Source organism: Myotis brandtii, unplaced genomic scaffold (assembly GCF_000412655.1).
Source record: "Myotis brandtii unplaced genomic scaffold, ASM41265v1 scaffold588, whole genome shotgun sequence".
Taxonomy (NCBI): Eukaryota; Metazoa; Chordata; class Mammalia; order Chiroptera; family Vespertilionidae; genus Myotis; species Myotis brandtii.
This window is the reverse complement of record NW_005370214.1, coordinates 8,597-16,612: the sequence shown is the minus strand read 5'-3', so window position 1 is coordinate 16,612 and position 8,016 is coordinate 8,597.

Sequence of the window (8,016 nt, the reverse complement as noted above, 5' to 3'; positions counted from 1 at the left end):
GGCAGCGGCAGGCGGGGAACCTTGGCTTCCTCCATCACTGGAGCAAGCAAGCCTCCTGTTCGCTTCAGCTGCCTGGCTGCCGGCCGCCATCTTGGTTGGCAGTTAATTTGCATATCGCCCTGATTAGCCAATGGGAAGCGTGTCGGAGGTATGGTTAATTACCATGTTTATCTATTATTAGATAGGATTAACACAACTTTCTATTAACATAGAAATATATCACTTTCTGATTAGAGACCATGCCCTGCATTTTGGAACTTGGAACATTCTACAGTAAAATTGTGTTGATTTTTTTGTTATTTATAAAGACATTTTATACATAATCTTATATAATTCCTATAACAAACTAATGAGATAAGTTTTCACAAAAGAGAAACTTCTAGTTTATTAGGAGATTTCTTTTCCCCAAATCACAGAGAATTTTTATTGTAACTGAGTTTAATCCCTTAGGTAGGGAGAATTAGTACCCAGTTATCGCAGCATGAGTATATACATTGTTTAGCGGTAGAAACACCATATTCAGACATGGTACATACAGATTGTAAAGGAGAAAACAACACCGAGCGTAGGTGTCAATTTCCCCCATCTCTGTTCATGACTCACCCTGGGCTTTTATTCAATTCTGGGCTTCAAGATGCAGAACTGTCGGGGAATTTTCCTGTGCGGAGCTACTCAGAGGGGTTCTTTTCTGCTCTTCATGAATAAATATGAGCAAACCAGTTCTATTTACTTGTGAAACAGTTCAACCTAAGCATCAACATGTAAAACAAACATGTTGAAACAGAGCACACATTTTAGAGACTATTTCATTTTTCTGTCATTTTTTGTTTTATTTATTTTAAATACATCTGGAGTCATTTGCTCTGTGTTAATACAAAGACTCTCTAAAGAACACAATTACTTTTCATGTCTGGATGATGGCTGTTAATACAACAGCAGTGCTTCACCAGTGAATCAAATGACTCAAAGAGAATTCCAGGCCACCTGCTGAAATGGCACCTTGCAATGAATAAACTTGATTTCTGAGTTTTGATCCTCAGAATCTTCCCATAAATTGAAAGTATTAAGTCTACTGCTTTCTCAAAAATAGTTTGACATTTTCTAAATTATATTGAATTATCAGCAATGCCTAGAAAAAAATTCAACTAAGGTTTTATTTCCAGAAATTTGACTGTTGTTGTTTTTTTGCTTGAAAAGAGTTCAATGTGGAAGAAAATAAATCACCCCATTTCCTTAAAAAGACACACTAGATTTGAAATACTTTAGAGAATACATTTTTTACTTTTCTTTATTTCATGCAAATGTAGAAAGACTATATTTCTATGGATAATGGATATAATGATAATGATGAGATGAAGGATTATGAGATTGATTGTTTCAGGGAGTAAATGAAAATTTACAATACTGAATTTGGGGCACATTTCAGGTCTTGCTAATTTATTTATCTCAATTGAAAGTAATATTTTCCTTGATTTTAGTATACTAACCTCATAATAGATTTTACATAGTTGTTATTAATACGGTCTCTGGACGCACCTAGTTGAGTACAAATTCCAACTTCCCAATGACATGAATGTTGTGACATTGATTAAGGCAAAAATGACGAAGATACATTTTTCTCATCTGAAAATAGGGATGAATGGAAACTAAAGTGAAGACTAAAAGAGCAATGCACATAAGCAACACAGAATTCTATTTGCTATATTTCATTTATTATCATTCTGAAGTGATTGTTACATAGGTAGTGAGATATAATTCACATATCAAAAAATCCAACCATTTAAAGTATACTATTTCAGTGTTTGTTTGTTTTTTATATTCAGAGCTGTGCAAATATCACCACAATCAGAATACTTATATCAGCTCCCACAGAGGTAGGCAAACACTGACCTACGTCCTGTCTCTATAGATTTGCCTCATCTGGACATGTCCTATAAGTAGAGTCATATACGATGTTGTTTATAGTAAATGGCTTCTTTCAGTTACCATAATGTTCTCAAGTTTTATCCATAGTATAGCATTTGTCAATATATCATTCCTTTTTGTAATTGGAGGGACCTTTGGTCCTACTAGTAAGCATGGAAAACTAGAGAATATCAGCTGAATGGAGAGGGCTCTCTAATTCATGGGTAGAGGACAGAAGACGCAGTATATATGTCATAATAAGGAAAACTACATCCAATCAAAACTGACTTAGAACTGACATAAGTAGCAAAATTAGTAGATAAGGGGAATTAAAAGCTATAACTATAGTCCAAGTGTCCCAGTAGAAATAGGAAATCATAAGTAGATATGGAAAATATTAAAAAGTCTACTGCCCTGACTCCCTGTAAAAAAAACCTCTGGAAGTAAAACTACAATGTTTGAGATAAAGACATTCACCATATGCTAAAAGCATATGAAGTGATAAAGCAAAAGAAAACCTAAATGATACTTTAAGCAAACATAATCAGTTGAGAGGGCATATGGGAAGAGCTAGGCTAGGGCTTATGGAAGTTCTCACACTTTACAAAATCCCAAGAACCCTACAGGAAGAACTCTGTGTTAATAATAAATGCTATGGTTCCAACTTCCTTTTCCCTTCTATTAATGCCTCTCCATCTCAGCATGGAGGCCAGAGTGTGCACATACAATCATGTGATTTTTGTCCTTCATTTTGTTAAGTGATGTATCACGTTTATTGATTTACCAGACTTGCATCTCCGGTGAGGGAGAAGGGAAGGAATGAGGGACATTTGTAACACTATCAACAATAAAAATATATATCTTTTAAGAAAAAAAAAGACATTCATCATATGGAATTAACAGCGGATTATATTACAGCAGAGAAGATAAGAGAGTTTGAAGATCTATCAAAGGAAATTCTATGATGAAATAATAGTGACAAAAAAAGCACACTGAAAAAGATACATAGAGCATCCATGAGCTGTGATATAATTTCAAGCAATCAAATATGTGTTTAATTGAGATCCCTAAGTAAGAATAGGTGGAATATAAAAAGAGTGAAACCATAAATTCCAAGCAAAAGAAAAGTGAAAACAAGTAAACAAGCTATGGTAAAAGACAGCATCATCATCATAATGCTTAAAACCACTGATATAAAGTCTTGAAATTAGTCAAAGGATAAAGAGAAGATATAGTATAAATATAAAAATAAGACTAAGAAACTTTTATGGAAAACAATGCAATCTTGAAAACAGTGAATCAACATATTCAAAATAAAATAAATTGTAATATAGACTCAATACCTAGCAAATAGAATCCAAAGCAAACAAAATAAAAAAATAATTAAAATAAGAACACAAAAAGTAGAATAGAATATTTTTTAATCTAATAGAGAAAAATCATTAAATTAAAAGGCTGGTTCTTGAAGTTTGATAAACTTCATATATTCTAGCCACATTATGAAGAAAAAAAGAGAGAAGACACACCTTATCAATATCAACATCTTTACTGTTTAAAGTACAACAGATGACCCCTTTTTTCCCTCATTGACCCCCTCCACCCTATACCCACCCATTCCCCCAAAAAAGAGAGATAATGTAAAACATCTCCTTATAACCTTTATATTGACTGTATGTTAAAATAACATTTTGGATATATTGGGTTAAATAAATGTTATTAAAAGTAAAAAAAAAAAGACTGAGTGAGGAAACACCAGTATAAATCCTGCAGTCATTAAAGTATTATTAATATAACATTAGCAAGTGTATACAAAAAAATTCAACAACTGAGGTAAAATGAACAAATCTCTTGAAGGACACAAGAAACCCCAGTTCCACCTAAAAGTCACAGGTCATCTGAATAGCCCTAACGTTTTTAAGAAATTGAATTTACTGAAAGTTTTATCAGTAAACCATCAAGGCCAGATGACTTTACTGATGAATTCCAGCAAATATTTAAAATGGGAATAATGTTGGTGGTCTAGTTTCATTTTTTGCATGTATCTGTCCAATTTTCCCAACACCATTTATTGAAGAGACTATTGACTCCATTTTGTATGTTCTTGCCTCCTTTGTCAAATATTAATTGAGCGTATTGGTTGGGGCTGATTTCTGGGCTCTCTATTCTATTCCATTGATCTATATGTCTGTTCTTGTGCCAGTACCAGGCAGTTTTGAGAACAGTGGCTTTGTAATACAGCTTGATATCTGGTATTGAGATCCCACCTACTTTCTTCTTTCTCAGGATCGCTGCAGCTATTCGGGGTCGTTTTTTGTTCCAGATGAATTTTTGGAGAGTTCGTTCTAGATCTTTGAAGTAGGCCATTGGTATTTTAATGGGAAGTGCGTTGAATTTATAGATTGCTTTGGGCAGTATGGACATTTTAATGATGTTGATTCTACCAATCCAAGAACATGGTATGTTCTTCCATCTCTTTATGTCTTCCTCTATCTCTTTTTTCAACGTCCTGTAGTTTTCTGAGTAGAGGTCTTTTACCTCTTTAGTTAAGTTTATTCCTAGGTAGCTTAATTTTTTTGGTGAGATGGTAAATGGGATTGCTTTTTTAGTCTCTCTTTCTGCAAGTTCACTATTGGTGTATAGAAATGCCATAGATTTCTTGGCGTTAATTCTGTATCCTGCTACATTGCCGAATTCTTTTATTAAGTCTAATAGTTTTTTGATGGAGTCTTTAGGGTTTTTTAAGTATAATATCATGTCATCTGCAAATAAGGACAGTTTTACTTCCTCTTTTCCAATTTGGATGCCTTTTATTTCTTCTTCTTGTCTAATTGCAATGGCTAATACTTCCAGTACTATGTCGAACAGGAGTGGTGAGAGTGGGCATCCCTGTCTTGTTCCTGTTTTTAGGGGAAATGGTGTTAGTTTTTGTCCATTGAGTATGATGTTGGCTGTGGGCCTGTCATATATGGCTTTTATTATGTTGAGGTATGATCCTTCTACTCCCACCTTGCTGAGAGTTTTTATCAAAAATGGGTGTTGGATTTTGTCAAATGCTTTTTCTGCATCAATTGATATGACCATGTGGTTTTTTTCTTTCAATTTGTTTATGTGATGTATCACGTTGATTGATTTGCGGATATTGTACCATCCTTGCATCCCTGGGATAAATCCTACTTGGTCATGGTGTATGATCTTTCTGATGTACTGCTGGATCCGATTTGCTAAGATTTTGTTGAGGATTTTGGCATCTATGTTCATGAGGGATATTGGCCTGTAATTCTCTTTCATTGTGTTGTCTTTACCTGGTTTTGGTATTAGGGTGATGCTGGCTTCATAGAATGAGCTTGGAAGTGTTCCTTCCTCTTGGATTTTTTGTAGTAGTCTGAGGAGGATAGGTTTTAGTTCTTCCTTGAATGTTTGGTAAAACTCCCCTGTGAAGCCGTCTGGTCCTGGGCTTTTGTTTGCTGGAAGCTTTCTGATGACTGCTTCAATTTCTTCCATAGTTATTGGCCTGTTGAGATTTTTAGATTCTTCCTGATTAAGTTTTGGAATGTTGTATTTTTCTAGAAATATGTCCATTTCCTCCAGGTTGTCTAGTTTGTTGGAGAAAGGTCTATATTTACAAAATAAAGAGAAGGAAGCCCTTCATTCAGAAGGAGAAAAAGAAAGCCCAAAGGGAATAGGAAAACAATAAGGAAGGAGTCGGAGAGAACCTCACATGTTCCATGTGAGGTTCCACCTTTGAGCCCAGGAGTTACTATAGTAACCAACTCGAAGGGGAATATTGGCCAATCAGAGGGGATATTAGGACACAGGAACTGCAGCCTTTATAAGCCATGGGGAAAAAGAACTCAGTGGGACCCTTTCCCCATCCCTACATGGGAGTTCATTCTGTGGGACTCTTCCCTCTCCTCACATGGGAGTCTGTATCTATTCTTCAATAAATTTCCACCTTTGCTATACCACTTTCTGTCCATGGATTCATTCTTCAATTCTGGTGGACAAAGAATCCAGGTTCCAGTCCAAAAATTCGGTATCACATGCATATAAGCCTAACCAATGGACACAAACACCAGAGGGTGAGGGCATGAGTGGGGTTGTGGGGGGCAATGGGGGATAAGGACACATATGTAATACCTTAATCAATAAAGAAAAATAATAATAAAATAAATAAATGGATGAAAACTAAAAGGAAAAAGAAAGGGATGTTAGCCAGAGTCAAAAGAGACATTCCACAAAGAATAAAAGCTGGGGAAATATAATCAGCATATGTTTCTTCCAAAATAAAATGTTTTAGATCTAGGAAAATTGCTCTACTAATGCAATACATTACCAAGCATTTTGGTATTTTGCACATGTACATATTTAGAGTACTGATTCCATTATTGTCTCTAAGTGCCTTGGCAGCACAAAGGGTTTTATACTTGATGTGGAAAGAGTAGTAAAGAGTGAAGGTGGATGCAATGAACTTGGGTGCAATTCATAAATACACTAGAAAAAGTGTCGTATTACAAAAAGATTGACAATAAAACACTTTATCTTACAGAAGCATATTTATCCTTTGCTGTGCCAGTATTGTAATAATACATTCGGAGAGGAAATGTTTTGTTCCAAAATCTTCTTCTGATATATATGTCAAGAAGAGGTTTTGCATTTTCTCTTCGTGGAATTGAGACTTGGTGAAAAACTATCCCACTTATCTATAATTGTACTTTATGATAACTTTCAAAATTTCAAGGGAGAATCTTTTTTATAATGCCACCATTAGTATGATTGAATGACCCCAGTGAATTATGTTTTGATAAGGTTTATTTTGTAAACTGCTCCGTTTGCAACAAAATGCTCAGTAAAGAGATGATCTCTTTTCATTAAAATACCTATCTTTAAAAAACTAATTTTCTCCACTCACTGTTCCTTAATTTTTCCTTTAGGCTGCTGGTAACAGCTTACATGTGGGATAAACTGTGACACCAAAAATATGCTAAAGTGTTGCTCTGTTTATTTTTATAAAATAGAAAATTATGCTCTTTTTATAATCACTGAGTTCCCATGCACTGTGGCTTTTACAAAGTCAAGTATCAATCGCATATATAGAATATTAAACAAATTTCATACAAAATTCAATTTCTAAGTAGCTTATAGAAAGTTGATTATATTTTACAGAAATGTTGTGTTAAATAGCATTAAAATACTGTGTGTGTGTGTGTAAAGCATCTAAAAAAGCATCTAAAAGGGTACTCAAGATAGCCTTAAAATAAATCTACACTAATAAAAGAGAAAGATGCAAATTAACTGTACCTTTGTGACACCCACCAGCCAATCAGGTGTGAGTATGCAAATTAAGCCAACAAAGATGGTGGGTTAATTTGCATATTCAGGCGCTGAAATGCCAGGGGTGGGATGCTGGTGCCAGGGCAATGACACCAGCATCCCGAACCCAGACCATGGGGGAAGGGAGGGCTGCAGACACAACACGGGGCTGCTGAGCTGGGGGCATGCCCCCATGGTGGCTTCCTTTGCACAGTGGTGGCGACGAAGCCCCCATGCCCAGCAGACAGAGAGCGGACAGCAGAGCGTGGCAGCTCCGTTCGTGCGGCGGTGGCGGCAAAGCCCCCAGGCCTAGCAGAAAGAGACAGAGAGCAGACAGCAGGGCATGGGTGCTTCATTGCCACGACGGTGGTGAAGCCCCCATGCTTCACAGACAGAGAGCGAACAGCTGCGCATGGCGGCTTCATTCCTGTGGTGGTGGTGGCAAAGACCCTAAGCCCGGCAGACAGAGAGAGGACAGCAGGGCATGGCGGCTCCGTTCAGGTGGCAGCGGCGACGAAGCCCCCAGGCCCCACAGACAGAGGACAGCAGGGCAAAGCAGCTAGGCCCCACAGAGAGCAGAGAACCATGGGGAGTGGGCCTAAAGCGTCTGTAGGACATCCCCTGACCACTCCTGGATTGGAGAGGGTGCAGGTTGGGCTGAGGAACCCCTCCCCCATGCACGAATTTCATGCACCAGGCCTCTAGTCTACACTAATAAAAGAGAAACATGGTAACCGCTACCCTTCCTTGGCTAATCTCAGCATATCCTTATGCAAATTAACTGTCAGCCAAGATGGCGGC